Here is a 16,319-nt window from a genome sequence, read left to right as displayed (position 1 = left end):
TAGTGTATCACATATATTACAGTTTTATATAATTTCACAGTCCATTCCCAAATATGACCATAACTTCTCTCTGCTGTTTGTCATTCATTCCATTTAGGTAAGAGGTCTCTCATGTTGCATCTCTGCCCTCTGTATAGAGAGACCATACGTATCCTCATCATTCACTTCACTCTCAATTCTTTCCTCCCTCCTGGCTAGTTCTCCCTAAACAATCTATGGCACACATGTTACTTTGCTATGACACTGTATTAAGATGATCCCTTTTAATGTCAGTTTTAGTTTGCTGAGTGGTCTTTCTGATTTTGGTTCACATGTTATTTCTGTATTGCTGTATATTAAACACTTGTAAGGCTGCAAGATGTATATCCAGTGTGTAAAAGGGATTGCTTCTTCTTCCATGTTCTGTGTTTTGATGGGGGAAAGTATTTTTCTTAAAATAGACATATTTGGAATGATATAACAACCACTAAAATCTGATAATTTATTTAATTATTTACATTCATTTGTTTTTGAAGCACTAACTGAAATATGGCCTTGATCTTTGAGTAGTTGTATGATTTTATTTTTGGGGGCTGGACTGTGTTGGGGGAATAGGATTGTCATTTTTCTATTGTATATTATCAATAACACATTACCTTGTTTCATATCTTGCTGCATTTGTACTTAGAACCCTATCGTCTTTATAAACAAGGTATTTTTATGTGGAACATTGATGTATTTGGAGTGTAAAACCCCATATTTCAAATGTATCGCCATGCCTGGCCTGCGATAACACTAACTATGCATCAAAATAGGAAAACGTTTTATGCATTGCTTTTAGTGAACTGCATCTGACTGCTATCAGAACAGAATTACATGGAGAAAGGATATACATTGAAGATTTTAGATTTGAACAGTAGTCTACTGTGACATGGTATATATAATTGTATGAGATGAATCTGTGCGTGTGTGTATCAATCTTGGGAAGGAAATGGGCTTGATTTCCTCTCTATTGAGGACATCCTGAATGGACTGTGTTAGAGGGATGGCCTTAATTTATGCATGCTGTGTATTGAATAGCATGATCTTAATGTCCTGTATATTGTTCAGTAAAGACTACCAATTACAATTTTTTGTTTTACAACCACGTTTGCCTGTATTATGGGAGTCAATGTTGAAAGGCTGCTGGTATCTCTAGGACAGGTTGAATCTTTGAAATTTGTCAATAAACATTTTATTTCACAGCGTGAATGTCTTTCACATTGATTTATCGTTCCACCTCATCTCCCTTATTCTTCATCTCCTATCCTCCTCATCACTATCCTTTCCACCCTTTAGTTCTTAATCTCCTTTATCCATGTTTTTGAATCCCTCATCTCCTCACTCGCCCTTTCCACCTTGTCCTCCTTTTTCACCCTCTCTTTGCTTCTCCAGTTTGCAATACTTGTCCAGCCCATTGCCTCCTCCCTCTTCCACGCCACCCTTCTTCTCTGACATATGTCTCTTACTCTCCAGACTGTTCTATTTGTGAGTAGAATACTGCATGCATGTGTCTAATTTCATGTCAGAGAAATACGAATACAGTAGATCTGTCCATTTTACGCCAGGGGGCGTTAGAAGTAATTGGGACATACTTGAATTATCCACAGAAATACTCCCACCGCGACCCGCTCCCCCTCAAATGGTTGCGCACTCGCTGCAGTGATTGGAAGGTTTTGGTCTGGAATTATCTCTTCTCGCGCAGGACTGGGTATGTGCGCTTGATCAAATGACATAGTCGGAGCCTGAAACATAGCAAGGAGAGCTGGGCCGTTGTAAAAACAGAATTTTTGGAAAATATACACAACATTTTGCAACTTCAATACGAAATATATAGATATAAGGGAGTGATCGCCCGGAACCAAAAGGATTGGCCACATCTGCTGGAGAAAAAGGTGAGGTGGGATTACATCTAGGCTACATCATAAACCTGTGAATTCTGTTCTGACTTTTTAGAAAAAGTTTGTTTTAGCTTCTGAAAAATAACAGAACGTAGCTAAAGAAAAGTTGTATTCGTTATAAAAGTTGCTGTAGTTTTATTTTTGTTAGACTATGTTGGCAGTGTTTTGAATGTAGCCACTTGTTTGCCAGAGTTTACTATAAGTGAACTAGATTGTTGGCGCTAGCCTGCTAACGTTAGCTTAGCCACTTAACTCGTTTTCTAGTAACGTTACTTCGACTAGCAAACCTTACACTGAACTTTGATATTTACAGAATTGGTTATCCAGAGTATTATTTGTTTATTTTTTGCCTCCAGTTTAAATTGTTTTATAAATTAATTCACTCTTTACACAATGAAAGTTGTCTTGCTAGTTAGCACAGAGCGGTGCTAGCCAGCAACAATTATTGTACTTACTGCGCTTCCGGAGACATTGCAACAATGTGTTACAAATTGTACTGAGTGAATGTCTTGAGGTTGGAACCATTTGTATCAAATTATGATATTAATCAAGTATTTTTCCCTTTCTGCGGAGGTTGACTGCGTTTAGTTAATTGTCAACATTGTTGACAAGTAACGTTAGACAATATTTTTGAATTTACTTACTTACAAGCCTAGCTAGTAGGCTATAGCCTAACGTTCCTAAATGTATTGATTATACATTGCTAACAGTAACTTTAGTTGTTCACTGATAAAAACGGTCAGTTGTCTCAAAGTAGGCCAATTCATTGTTCTGTCGTTGTGAGTGTGTTTTGTAACAAGTGTTGACGGTCCAGAAGATTGAAGAAGGCATAATGTTACCACCTCAAGTACTGATAACAAGTGGGCATTAATGATGCTTATTTATAGGTGTTACACACAGGATACTTTTTTTGCATTTCAGAACATGTTGCTAATAGTGGAATGATAGTGTTTCACACTATTACTAACCCCCCAGTGTTGATTGGCTGTGATATTTGCGGGGGGGGGGCGGGGCGCATCTGACAAAATGGGAAAGCTGTTCTGACTTTGGCTGTGTTATTTAGTGGAAATTGCTCTGTTATGTTCTGGTTGTTAATTCTACACTGTTTGCTCAATTTCAGTCTGTGAGAAAACAAGCACTGAATAGTATAGCTAATCATTGTACCAACTGAAATATATATATATATTTTAAGCGGGAGTTGAGCCTTTTTTACTTTGGGATTTGGTCCAACAGTTTACAAACACCTGTAAAAACAAATGTTTAATTGAAAATATATTTTACATAAATTTTTATATGGTACAATAATTCCCTACACTAATCCTATGTGTAGCGCTATTTAAATAATGAGACTTCACATCAGCTCTCAATTTGCTAGCTATAAGCACACACGTAGTTTGAATGAAGGAGTTTTGGGTAGGCTATCAAATTTTATTTGTCGCATGCGCCGAATACAACAGGTACCGTGAAATGCTTACTTACAAACCCTTAACCAACAATGCAGTTCAATAAATAGTTAAGAAAATAATTAAAAATAAAGTTTAAAATAAATACATTAATGTATATCTCTGTCCTGTAATCTATGGCTTCTGGTTGGGACATGTATGTACCGTTACTGTGGGGACGATGTCGTTGATGCACTTACTGATGAAGCCGATTGACAGGTGGTATACTCCTCAATGCCATTAGATGAATCCCGGAACATATTCCAGTCTGTGCTAGCAAAACAGTCCTGTAGCATCTGCGTCATTGACCGAGACACTGGTACTCCCTGCTTTAGTTTTTGCGTGTAAGCAGGAATCAGGAGGATAGAATTATGATGGTCTAGTATTTTTTTTCTCTCTCCTCTGGTTGCACATGTGACATGCTGGTAGAAATGAGGTAAAACTGATTTAAGTTTGCCTGCATTAAAGTCCCAGGCTACTATGAGTGTCATTTCTGGATAAGCATTTTCTTGTTTGCTTATGGACTAACACAGCTCATTGAGTGCGGTCTTAGTGCCAGCGTCGGGTTGTGGTGGTAAATAAACAGCTACGAATAATATAGATAGTGTGGTTTACAGTTTATCATGAGGTACTCTACCTCAAGCAAGCAATACCTCGAGACTTCTTTAATATTAGACATTGTTATTGGCAAATAGACACACATCCTCGCCCCTCATCTTACCAGACGTAACTGCTCTGTCCTGCCGATTCACGGAAACCCCAGCCAGTTCTAGATTATTTGCGTCGTCGCTCAGCCACAGCTTGGTGAAACATAAGATATTACCGTTTTGAGTGTCTCGTTGGTAGGATAGTCTTGATCATACAGTTTATTTTCCAGTGATTGCACGTTGGCCAATAGGACGGATGGTAGTGGCGGTTTACACACTCGCCGACGAATTCTCGCAAGACGCCCCGAACTCCGCCCCCTGTATTTCCGTCTTCACGCGAATGACACTGATTTGGGCCTGGTCTCGGGAAAGCAGTATATCCTTTGCGTAGGACTCATTAAAGAAAAAATCTTTGTCCATTTCGAGGTGAGTAATTGTTGTTCTGATGTCCAGAAGCTCTTTTTGGTCATAAGAGACTGTAGCAGCAACATTACGTACAAAATAAGTTACAAACGTTGCGAAAAAAACAAACAAAATAGCACAGTTGGTTAGGAGCCCATAAAATGGTGCCAGGTCAACGGTTGAATTCCCTGTGGACTATCATCATTGCTCATCATAAATGATTCTATCATCAACATGTAATGTGATAAAGTCCTCAGTGATTATGAAAGTATTAATTCAGGTTTTTGGTCCCCTGCTAGTTCATTTGTCTGGATGTGGTATGTGGCCTAAATTGAAATTACAGTTGTATGGCACAATATTTAATCTAATGTTGAAGGCCTCAATTATACACACCACATTCAATCAGCGAACCTTGTTAGTGAGACACCTTCAAATCTAGTAATACACACACTCCAAACACTCATACACACACTACTTCAGTAGAGGTCTGCTTTTCACAGGGAAAATACTCAGTGTCTCCTCTCTCTCATGGGGTGTCAGTCACATCTGAATGGAACATTTTTGGCCATGCTTATTTCTCATCTGTACAAAGTGAATAGCTGGCTTTAATCTGAGCCTGGAGTGGGATGGCACTGCATTGTGCTACCCACAATCCAATGCTGAAGGCAACCTTGGAGTGAAAGGGGTCCGGAACGTAGGGAGGTCAAAAACCAGATGGAGGACCTGACTGTGAAACTGTCTACTTTAAGGGGCCTGGAGGAGAGGCATGGGGTAGGAGAAGTAGATTTATAAAGGGGGAGGAAAAATAAATTAAATCTAAAGTCTAACATTATACATATGCCAGACAGCTGAACATTCTACGGCTTACCCCGGGGCTCTCCATTACTGAAATAACACAGGCCAGTAGTTGGGGAGGGAGACTAGGCGAGGATGAAGAGGTAGAGGAAGAATGGCTAATAATCTCATGGTGGGGATTGTTCCAGGTATTCAAACCATAAGCACTTGACAAGAAATGTCAATATTTAGACATGGCTGAAAGTCTTCATAGTTCATATAGACCTAAGCCTAGTGTCTCTAGCAGTAATTGTGTACCCAGTATCTTGATCTGACACAGTGACTAGCAGGAGTCTAGCCCTGCTCTGCAGCGGAGGGTGATTCATTAGCCAGAGCTCTGTTACTGTGAACGTAATGGAGTTTAGACAGGAATGGGCATGGATTCAGTAACTGGTACATAATTCTGATATGATTTATATGCACATGATGTACAGATCATAGGTTTGCTGTTTATCAGGAGGATATAGCTAGATGGAAGTATCATCTTTTTAATAGAATGATTATCACGCATGGGCCATTTGTTTTGTCTCCCATGCTCCTGCTCGACAGCTGCCATTGCAGTTGAACTTTGAAATGGGCATAGCCTACATGTGGGAAATCAAAATATGCTTATGAATGTACTTTCATTAAATAACCTACATTGTTTTCATGAAGTCCATTCTTAGTATGTGGTGTGTGTATTGATAGGACTATTTATTTCCTAGAAATACAGTTGTTTCAGTACTAAAGTCTAACATAAACCAGAACTTGCCTGCTCTTGCTTGCTCTTAGTGGAGGGAAAGAGGGAAGCAAAACATTCTCCTGCTCATATATTTTCTCAAGCACTTTAAATCCACAATGCTTGTTTTTCTAACCTCCCTTTATGTTTAAGAATGTCTTTCCCCCTGCCTTGCTTCTGTTGTCTTGCAGCCCTCTCTCCCCTCTCTGAGAGCGTTTCCAATCTGAGACAGAGTGAGGGATCAGATTGCTCGGGGAGTCTCAAAGGCTTTCTGGCGAGGTGGCAGTGGGAAGGTGGTGGAGATGAAGGCGGGGAGGGAAGGGGCAGCGCACGGATCAAGTTTCAAATCCCAACGCCTTCCTCTTTCTGCTGCGCCTCCCCCAGCCAACCCCCCTCTCCTTCCCATAACCCCCCTCCCCATCCCCTCAGCCTGGAGACAGAGTGGCTGAGATGGCGGAAGAAAACATGCAATCCTACTCTCTCTCCATACATCCACCTCAGACTCCAGCAGCCTCTCTGGAGCGTAGAGAAGCAGATAAATAGAGACTTTAACTCTAACCCATCACCATTAGAATGTACACAGAGCACTGTTTCACCCAGTGAACGATGGAGGTTAGGAGTGCTCTAGGCTTGGGTGGTATCCAGATTGTCATACCTTCATACCGACATTGTGCCATACTGGGATATTTGGTAATACCAACACTGAATACAAGGGCTGCTATTTTCAAACTCCTCTGAGCTTTTGTAATCCTAAGGTTAGCAACGCTAACAAGTAGGGGATTCTCTGCTGTTACCGGCAAGCAAAACACTTAGCTAGATAGCGAACTTAGTTACTAAATGATCAAGTCAAATGTCGAACTGCAGAGAATTTAGCACATTTTAGACAGTTAACTTAATAGTTATAAGATGTCTTGCTGGAAAACATTTAATTGTGAATTCCAGTCTGTAACTAGATCACCTGGCGCGTGCCGCACAACATTGAGTGACTCAAGGCCACAGTCTCTCTTCATTGTGTGCTTGTAAATAAACACCACGTGCCTGGGTACTACCGGTAAGCTTCATAATGAAAAATGATCTGACAGGTGAAAGCTACACATATTCAATGTATTAAACTTCGAATAAATTGTTTAGATTGTATTGAAAAAACACCCTGTCGCTCTTTCCAAATACCCCAATATACAGTTTACAGCCTAAGTTTGCTCTGCTCCCCGTAGGCTGTATAAACCTGTAGCAATTCACGCTGGCTTTTGAAAATATGCTGGACATTTTATTCTCTTGACATTTCATCCATTTGCATTCTGTACACTTTGTTTTCTTGTGGCAAAGATGTATTTACATATGTAACAATTCAACACAAGGCTGGGCGATATGACCAAAATATTAGGCTAGATCACTTTAAAAAAAGAAAAAAAAATCCGATATGGCGTTTTATTTTATGTTTCTGAACAATATAAGTTCTAAATACGTTTTATGAGTAGTGCATGACCCTAGGATGGCAACAAATGAATTCTAAGTGGTTTTAATGGGTCATTCTGATTTTGTTTTATACTGAACCAAACGAGGACAACTGACTATAACCATATTTACAGCCAACCTTTTTTATGCGAATATAGTACATGTCGGATAAAATAAATAAAAATGACAGGCTTGATGGAAACTGAATATATTTTGGTAGACTTTCCAAATGTTGAAACAAAATATGCTAGACAAGGTGATCTTTTTGTGTCTGTAAAATTAATTATGCGAGAAATGTCTATGGAACTGCTTCTATGGGCAAATATTGATATAATAACCATCCTATCGAAGTAAATTTGATATCACGTTGTGTGGTCCTCCCATTAGGACTTGCTGGGAAAGCATGCAGTTTATTAAACTAAAGATGAAATAAATTATGAACTTCACAGGGTGGTGAAAGTGCAAGGGGGGGATGAGCTTGATGTTCCTTTCCAATGAATATCGAGTCTTATGCTGTTGATAATCAATATTTGGCTGCCGTTTGAAAAAATAGAAATCTCACTTTTGTCCATATAATCTCATGTAGGCTATACGTGCACTCTAGCCAGCAGCTCACAGACAGCACTGTTGGCTAGAGCGCCCGTGCCAATACCAGAGTGGGCACAGTCACTATATAAAGCAATTATTTTTTGGTGCAAACCATCAGAAGAGTTAAATGCAATAGAAACCCATTTAACATGTTTTTTTTAAATTTGGTACATTGGAATTTAACTGCAAAACTAATTTGATGTGCACTACGTCATCACGCACAGCCTTTTAACGGCAACAAGTCAGTTGGTGGGAACATGTGCGTTTAGGTTTTATGCAGATTTTAGAATATTCACATGAGAATGTTGCCAATTGGATGGAAACCTAGCTAGGTGAAGTAATCTTATTTCTTTATTTTTTTTGTGCATTGTATCAACATTTTAAGCTGTTTGGATCCGTAGCGGTATACCTTAAACAACGATATCACCCAGCCCTAATTCAACATGTTGCCTGTAAAGGAATAGCCCATTTAGTTTTTCCAATATATGCGCACAGTGTGCGAGAAGCCATTTATCGAGTCTTCAAATGTTTACATCTTCCCTGCACTTGTTGAATAGTGATTGACTTAGAAGGGTTCAGGTGTGCAAACGTTTGTCTTCCATCCATTTCGACTCAACAGCCTTTCATTGACATGCAGTGAAGAGTTTAGTGGCATGGTATAGGTTTGTTCTACATTATTGGTTTAAGAATGACTGGCCTTGATGATATTTACCATGCAAGCTTCAGTTGTCCTTTAATGGTATTGATCTTTCTTTAAATACACTGAGCCATCCGAGTGAATAATTTAGAGCTCACGCTAATGTGAACAGAGGGAGGGACAGAGATTGTGTGGATGGCAACTGAAATGATTTTGTATCTTTTAATGGATAAAGTAGAAAAGGCCAGGGAGTTTTTTTAATGTAGTTTTATATTGGGAAATCCCTTATTTGTAAACTAAGAAAATGTTCTTATTTTGAGCAATGTGATTTATAAAATCAAGCATTGTATGATGGAGACCTTAATGCTTCTGTGAAAGAATGCTGTTTTTTTGTGTTTAAATGTTGAAGGCAACTAAAAGGATAGCATTCCTGGAGAATTCAAATGCTGGAATATTCAGAAAACTGGGGGGGGTTCTGAATCTTTTTGTCTTGTTTTGTCTTTGTAAACGAGAAAAGTTGATAAACAGTTAATGCCTATGATATGATGCAGTTTATCCTATGTTCTGCTTTCTTTTTCAAACTGTGCCATGATTGTAAATACTGGATTACCCAGATAAAGGAAAGGAGATCAAGTTTATAGTGTTCATCATTCTTTCTCTTGGAGGGTTTGCATTTTATTTTGGGGTAATTATTTTGCCTGAGTTGTGTGATTTAATCTTTTGAAGTTAGTATGGCTCCAGCTCCTTTCCTATCCCCTGTAAACTAACCCTGTCATCCGTTTCCCACCTGGATTTGACCATACATTTGCAGAATAGCTTTTTTAGTGAGTCCTTTCGAGCATGGGTGGCCGATGTGGGTATCAACGGGCCTTTCTCTCATTTCCGGGTTGGGACATCTGTTTTTGGGGGAAATCCTATATCCGGTCTAAGGCAAATGGTCTTTTTGCAATAGAGATGGTGCAAACCAAGAGAAAGTCCTGTTGTAGTGTACCTCTGTTTAGAATACGGGAATAAAATGTATGTTAGAGCTGTGACAGTAATCTAATAAAACGGAAAGGGGATACCTAGTCAGTTACATAACTGAAATGTGTCTTCTGCATTTAACCCAACCCCTCTCAATCAGAGATGGGAACAGTGGGTTAACTGCCTTGCTCAGGGGCAGAAAGACAGATTTTGACCTTGTCATATCGGGGATTCGGTCGGTTACTGGCCCAACGTTCTGACTACTAGAATAACCGGGTAACTGCTGGTTATGGATGAAGACCATTGTGAAAATAAAATAACTGTCAAAACCGTCCTAAAATGGGCCTACATTAATTTTAGGATTGGTAAAAAAATATATACTATTTTCATATAGATAAACTATACCTACTAGGGGGACTGTTTATTTCATTATATATATATATATATATACTGCTCAAAAAAATAAAGGGAACACGTCCTAGATCTGAATGAATGTAATATTCTTATTAAATACTTTTTTCATTACATAGTTGAATGTGCTGACAACAAAATCACACAAATTATCAATAGACATCAAATGTATCAACTCATGGAGGTCTGGATTTGGAGTCATACTCAAAATTAAAGTGGAAAACCGCACTACAGGCTGATCCAACTTTGATGTAATGTCCTTAAAACAAGTCAAAATGAGGCTCAGTAGTGTGTGTGTGTGTGTGTGGCCTCCACGTGCCTGTATGACCTCCCTACAATGCCTGGGCATGCTCCTGATGAGGTGGCGGTCTCCTGAGGGATCTCCTCCCAGACCTGGACTAAAGCATCTGCCAACTCCTGGACAGTCTGTGGTGCAACGTGGCGTTGGTGGATGGAGCGAGACATGATGTCCCAGATGTGCTCAATTGGATTCAGGTGTGGGGAACGGGCGGGCCAGTCCATAGCATCAATGCCTTCCTCTTGCAGGAACTGCTGACACACTCTAGCCACATGAGGTCTAGCATTGTCTTGCATTAGGAGGAACCCAGGGCCAACCGCACCAGCATATGGTCTCACAAGGGGTCTGAGGATCTCATCTCGGTACCTACAGTGCCTTGCGAAAGTATTCGGCCCCCTTGAACTTTGCGACCTTTTGCCACATTTCAGGCTTCAAACATAAAGATATAAAACTGTATTTTTTTGTGAAGAATCAACAACAAGTGGGACACAATCATGAAGTGGAATGACATTTATTGGATATTTCAAACTTTTTTAACAAATCAAAAACTGAAAAATTGGGCGTGCAAAATTATTCAGCCCCTTTACTTTCAGTGCAGCAAACTCTCTCCAGAAGTTCAGTGAGGATCTCTGAATGATCCAATGTTGACCTAAATGACTAATGATGATAAATACAATCCACCTGTGTGTAATCAAGTCTCCGTATAAATGCACCTGCACTGTGATAGTCTCAGAGGTCCGTTAAAAGCGCAGAGAGCATCATGAAGAACAAGGAACACACCAGGCAGGTCCGAGATACTGTTGTGAAGAAGTTTAAAGCCGGATTTGGATACAAAAAGATTTCCCAAGCTTTAAACATCCCAAGGAGCACTGTGCAAGCGATAATATTGAAATGGAAGGAGTATCAGACCACTGCAAATCTACCAAGACCTGGCCGTCCCTCTAAACTTTCAGCTCATACAAGGAGAAGACTGATCAGAGATGCAACCAAGAGGCCCATGATCACTCTGGATGAACTGCAGAGATCTACAGCTGAGGTGGGAGACTCTGTCCATAGGACAACAATCAGTTGTATATTGCACAAATCTAGCCTTTATGGAAGAGTGGCAAGAAGAAAGCCATTTCTTAAAGATATCCATAAAAAGTGTCGTTTAAAGTTTGCCACAAGCCACCTGGGAGACACACCAAACATGTGGAAGAAGGTGCTCTGGTCAGATGAAAGCAAAATTGAACTTTTTGGCAACAATGCAAAATGTTATGTTTGGCGTAAAAGCAACACAGCTCATCACCCTGAACACACCATCCCCACTGTCAAACATGGTGGTGGCAGCATCATGGTTTGGGCCTGCTTTTCTTCAGCAGGGACAGGGAAGATGGTTAAAATTGATGGGAAGATAACCTGATGGAGTCTGCAAAAGACCTGAGACTGGGACGGAGATTTGTCTTCCAACAAGACAATGATCCAAAACATAAAGCAAAATCTACAATGGAATGGTTAAAAAATAAACATATCCAGGTGTTAGAATGGACAAGTCAAAGTCCAGACCTGAATCCAATCGAGAATCTGTGGAAAGAACTGAAAACTGCTGTTCACAAATGCTCTCCATCCAACCTCACTGAGCTCGAGCTGTTTTGCAAGGAGGAATGGGAAAAAATTTCAGTCTCTCGATGTGCAAAACTGATAGAGACATACCCCAAGCGACTTACAGCTGTAATCGCAGCAAAAGGTGGCGCTACAAAGTATTAACTTAAGGGGGCTGAATAATTTTGCACGCCCAATTTTTCAGTTTTTGATTTGTTAAAAAAGTTTGAAATATCCAATAAATGTCGTTCCACTTCATGTCCCACTTGTTGTTGATTATTCACAAAAAAAATACAGTTTTATACTTTATGTTTAAAGCCTGAAATGTGGCAAAAGGTTGCAAAGTTTCAAGGGGGCCGAATACTTTCGCAAGGCACTGTAATTGCAGTCTGGCTACCTCCGGCGAACACATGGAGGGCTGTGCGGCCCCATGACTGACCATGACTGACCCACTGCCAAACCGGTCATGCTGGAGGATGTTGCAGGCAGCAGAACGTTCTCCACGGCGTCTCCAGACTCTGTCACGTCTGTCACATGTGCTCCGTGTGAACCTGCTTTCATATGTGAAGAGCACAGGGCGCCAGTGGTGAATTTGCCAATCTTGGTGTTCTCTGGCAAATGCCAAACGTCCTGCACGGTGTTGGGCTTTAAGCACAAATCAAATCAAATTTATTTAAATAGCCCTTCGTACATCAGCTGATATCTCAAAGTGCTGTACAGAAACCCAGCCTAAAACAGCAAGCAATGCAGGTGTAGAAGCACGGTGGCTAGGAAAACTCCCTAGAAAGGCCAAAACCTAGGAAGAAACCTAGAGAGGAACCAGGCTATGTGGGGTGGCCAGTCCTCTTCTGGCTGTGCCGGGTGGAGATTATAACAGAACATGGCCAAGATGTTTAAAATGTTCATAAATGACCAGCATGGTCGAATAATAATAAGGCAGAACAGTTGAAACTGGAGCAGCAGCACAGCCAGGTGGACTGGGGACAGCAAGGAGTCATCATGTCAGGTAGTCCTGGGGCATGGTCCTAGGGCTCAGGTCCTCCGAGAGAGAGAATTAGAGAAAGCACACTTAAATTCACACAGGACACCGAATAGGACAGGAGAAGTACTCCAGATATATCAAACTGACCCTAGCCCCCCGACACACAAACTACTGCAGCATAAATACTGGAGGCTGAGACAGGAGGGGTCGGGAGACACTGGCCCCATCCGAGGACACCCCGGACAGGGCCAAACAGGAAGGATTAGCCCCACCCACTTTGCCAAAGCACAGCCCCCACACCACTAGAGGGATATCTTCAACCACCAACTTACAAGGCTGACTATAGCCCACAAAGATCTCCGCCATGGCACAACCCAAGGGGGGGCGCCAACCCAGACAGGATGACCACATCAGTGAATCAACCCACTCAGGTGACGCACCCCTTCCAGGGACGGCATGAGAGAGCCCCAGTAAGCCAGTGACTCAGCCCCTGTAATAGGGTTAGAGGCAGAGAATCCCAGTGGAAAGAGGGGAACCGGCCAGGCAGAGACAGCAAGGGCGGTTCGTTGCTCCAGAGCCTTTCCGTTCACCTTCCCACTCCTGGGCCAGACTACACTCAATCATATGACCTACTGAAGACACAACCCCACCTGTGGATGTCGGGCCCTCATACCACCCTCATGGAGTCTGTTTCTGACTGTTTGAGCAGACACATGCACATTTGTGGCCTGCTGGAGGTCATTTTGCAGGGCTCTGGCAATGCTCCTCCTGCTCCTCCTTGCACAAAGGCGGAGGTAGCGGTCCTGCTGCTGGGTTGTTGCCCTCCTACGGCCTCCTCCACATCTCCTGATGTACTGGCCTGTCTCCTGGTAGAGCCTCCATGCTCTGGACACTACGCTGACAGACACAGCAAACCTTGTGGATGTGCCATCCTGGATGAGCTGCACTACCTGAGCCACTTGTGTGGGTTGCAGACTCCGTCTCATGCTACCACTAGACTGAAAGCACCGCCAGCATTCAAAAGTGACCAAAACATTAGCCAGGAAGCATAGGAACTGAGAAGTGGTCTGTGGTCACCACCTGCAGAACCACTCCTTTATTGGGGGTGTCTTGCTAATTGCCGTTAATTTCCACCTGTTGTCTATTCCATTTGCACAACAGCATGTGAAAGTCATTGTCAATCAGTGTTGCTTCCGAAGTGGACAGTTTGATTTCACAGAAGTATGATTGACTTGGAGTTACATTGTGTTGTTTAAGTGTTCCCTTTATTTTTTGAGCAGTGTGTGTATATATATATATATATATGTATTTTTTTTTTATTTCACCTTTTATTCAACTGGGTAAGTCAGTTTCCCCAATGCTGGAATGGGGGGGAGCTGTACAGTGTCGGCCCGTAATGCAATTTTATGAATGTTCATGTGGTAAGTAGCTTATCGTTTATAAAACAGGAAATTTACTGTTAATTCCTGTTATTTGGTTACATTAATTTCTGTTGATGCATGTATTAATGAGTAATTTACTGTCCTCATTCTCGGAGAGGAAATGCAGAGTTCACAACCTGCAACACTTGTGAGAAACCAATTTTGGGTTATTTCATACCATTTACACGCTTCATGTCAGCAATGAACATGTGTCTGGTTTCTTTGTCCTGTTAATGCTAATGGAGCCCATGTGCCTGAGCACGCATAAGTACCTGGCCTCAAATGTAGGGAAGTGTCCATTTGGCTTTTGATTAAATGTTTTAGTTTTTTTTTTTTTTTTGTCTTTTAACTCACCACCACTAATAAGCTGAGCTTCTCAGTAATTGTGTCTTCACCTCACACAGTAATTCAACAAAGATGGATATATATACATTTTTACATCCATTCAAATTTATAATGGCTCCTCACAGTATTTGAAAAATCTTTCCAGCGCTCTCCCTCTCGGGAATCGGCGTTGCTGATAAATAGGCTGTGGACATGTTTCGTCTATCTTAACGATTGTTAATTTCCTCTTTATACTATAGCATAGCTGTCCCCTTTATAATTTCCTTGTCAATTCTAGACTTGGGTGGTATACTGGGTGTTTTGGAAATAGCCACAGGATGTTTTTTTAATACATTGTAGCTATTTTGTAAGTAAATGCCTGAAGTCAACTTGTGCAATACATTAGGAGATAAAGCAGGTCTCATACTTCATTTCACCTGTAACCTTTTATGAAGCTTACTGCTACACCAAGAAAAGTAACTACACATCAGTCAGAGCTGAATGCTCGTTCGTGAATTCTCATCCAAATTACAAGTGCAACTGAAGCACGAAATGTGTCTGATGCCGAGCAGAAATTACAATAAGAAGCATTTTAGATCTACAAGATGTTTCTTTTGTGTTTTAGCTTTCTGCTGTGTTTTGAAAAGGCAAAGCCCTTAGGATGAGTTCTCTGCCACTGCTGTCTTGGTTTCCTTGTGGGGTTTTTTCTCCTTTGTTCTCGGCCCGTCTGCTCCTCCCCCTCTTCAAGCAGCGCAGGCAGGCCTGTTGCCCTAGCGACTCCAGATTCCACACAGACACAGCGTGAACACATGCTGCTCCAGAGCAGAACTCTTCTTCCTTCAGACAAGCGTGCGTCAACTTTGTTCATTTGCACAATGTCTCTCGTTCACAATCGCTTGTAAAAATCCAAACTCACCAAAATGTGTAACTTTATGAGCTGGATTGCCTGTTTTTGCAATTAGTTTATTTTAATTTGTGTTGTTTAGCATATTTAGCTAGCAGCCTCCATGGGACATTTGCTATTACTACAGCTAATTTTGTTAACATTCTGATAATAGGTTTTCCAAAAGTAGAATTTACCATCTAAGGTAGGCCTTGGTTTTTTTGGAGATGAAAGAAACGCACACCTGTTTAGGTGAGGTGCTGGCTAGCGGAGTAGAATGCTTGAAAAAGAAGAGCCGCACACTCTAGGAGCTCCAATGCAGTAAGGTTTTTAAATATTTAAGGAAAGGATAGTAAATATTTGCTCTTCTGACAAGCGCTGGTGGCTTTTATTGGCGGGCGCATTTACAGGGTGTGCGTGTGAGTTCCCTCATTCTCTCTATAGGCCTATTTGTCCGTTCAGAAAGTTTCCTAAAGTACCCTGACTGGACTCCATCTCTTTAAGAAGAATCAAACGCTCCTGTCATGATGTAATCTTGTAAAAGGTCTATTTTCAGTAGCTTAGGCTACATTCTTTCTCTCATTACGGCGTCCTCTCTTTAAAGAACATATGCCAATGCAATTGCCACCGAATAACGTCAGCAGCAGGGTTTGTGACGTTATACAAATATTTCAGGGAAAGATAGCCTAACAAGAAGAAAAATCTTCCTCCCACTGCTGCTGGCCTTCGCAGATTCTGCTGTTACGATCCTAATACTGCTTTTACCGATCTGCTTCCCAGTTATGATTTTTATATGCACATTTTCGAGGAACAG

At 41.1% G+C, this 16,319-nt stretch overlaps 1 protein-coding gene across 2 annotated transcripts in view; it reads left to right on the top strand.

Annotated features, from left to right (window-relative positions):
* The first annotated feature begins 1,614 nt into the window (after window positions 1-1,614).
* The window catches only part of bmpr1aa (bone morphogenetic protein receptor, type IAa), a 65,646-nt gene continuing 50,941 nt past the window's right edge, over window positions 1,615-16,319 (top strand). Inside the window, exon 1 of one of the 2 annotated variants that reach the window (XM_024424630.2) lies at window positions 1,615-1,913. The gene's annotated coding sequence lies outside the window, so the exon portion shown is untranslated. The remainder of the gene's footprint in view (window positions 1,914-16,319) is intronic. The other variant, XM_024424629.2, reaches the window with a different exon arrangement.

Source organism: Oncorhynchus tshawytscha, linkage group LG06 (assembly GCF_018296145.1).
Source record: "Oncorhynchus tshawytscha isolate Ot180627B linkage group LG06, Otsh_v2.0, whole genome shotgun sequence".
In the NCBI taxonomy this organism is placed as follows: domain Eukaryota; kingdom Metazoa; phylum Chordata; class Actinopteri; order Salmoniformes; family Salmonidae; genus Oncorhynchus; species Oncorhynchus tshawytscha.
Note: the sequence above shows the minus strand (reverse complement) of the source record. Positions and strands in the feature narration are given on the sequence as shown.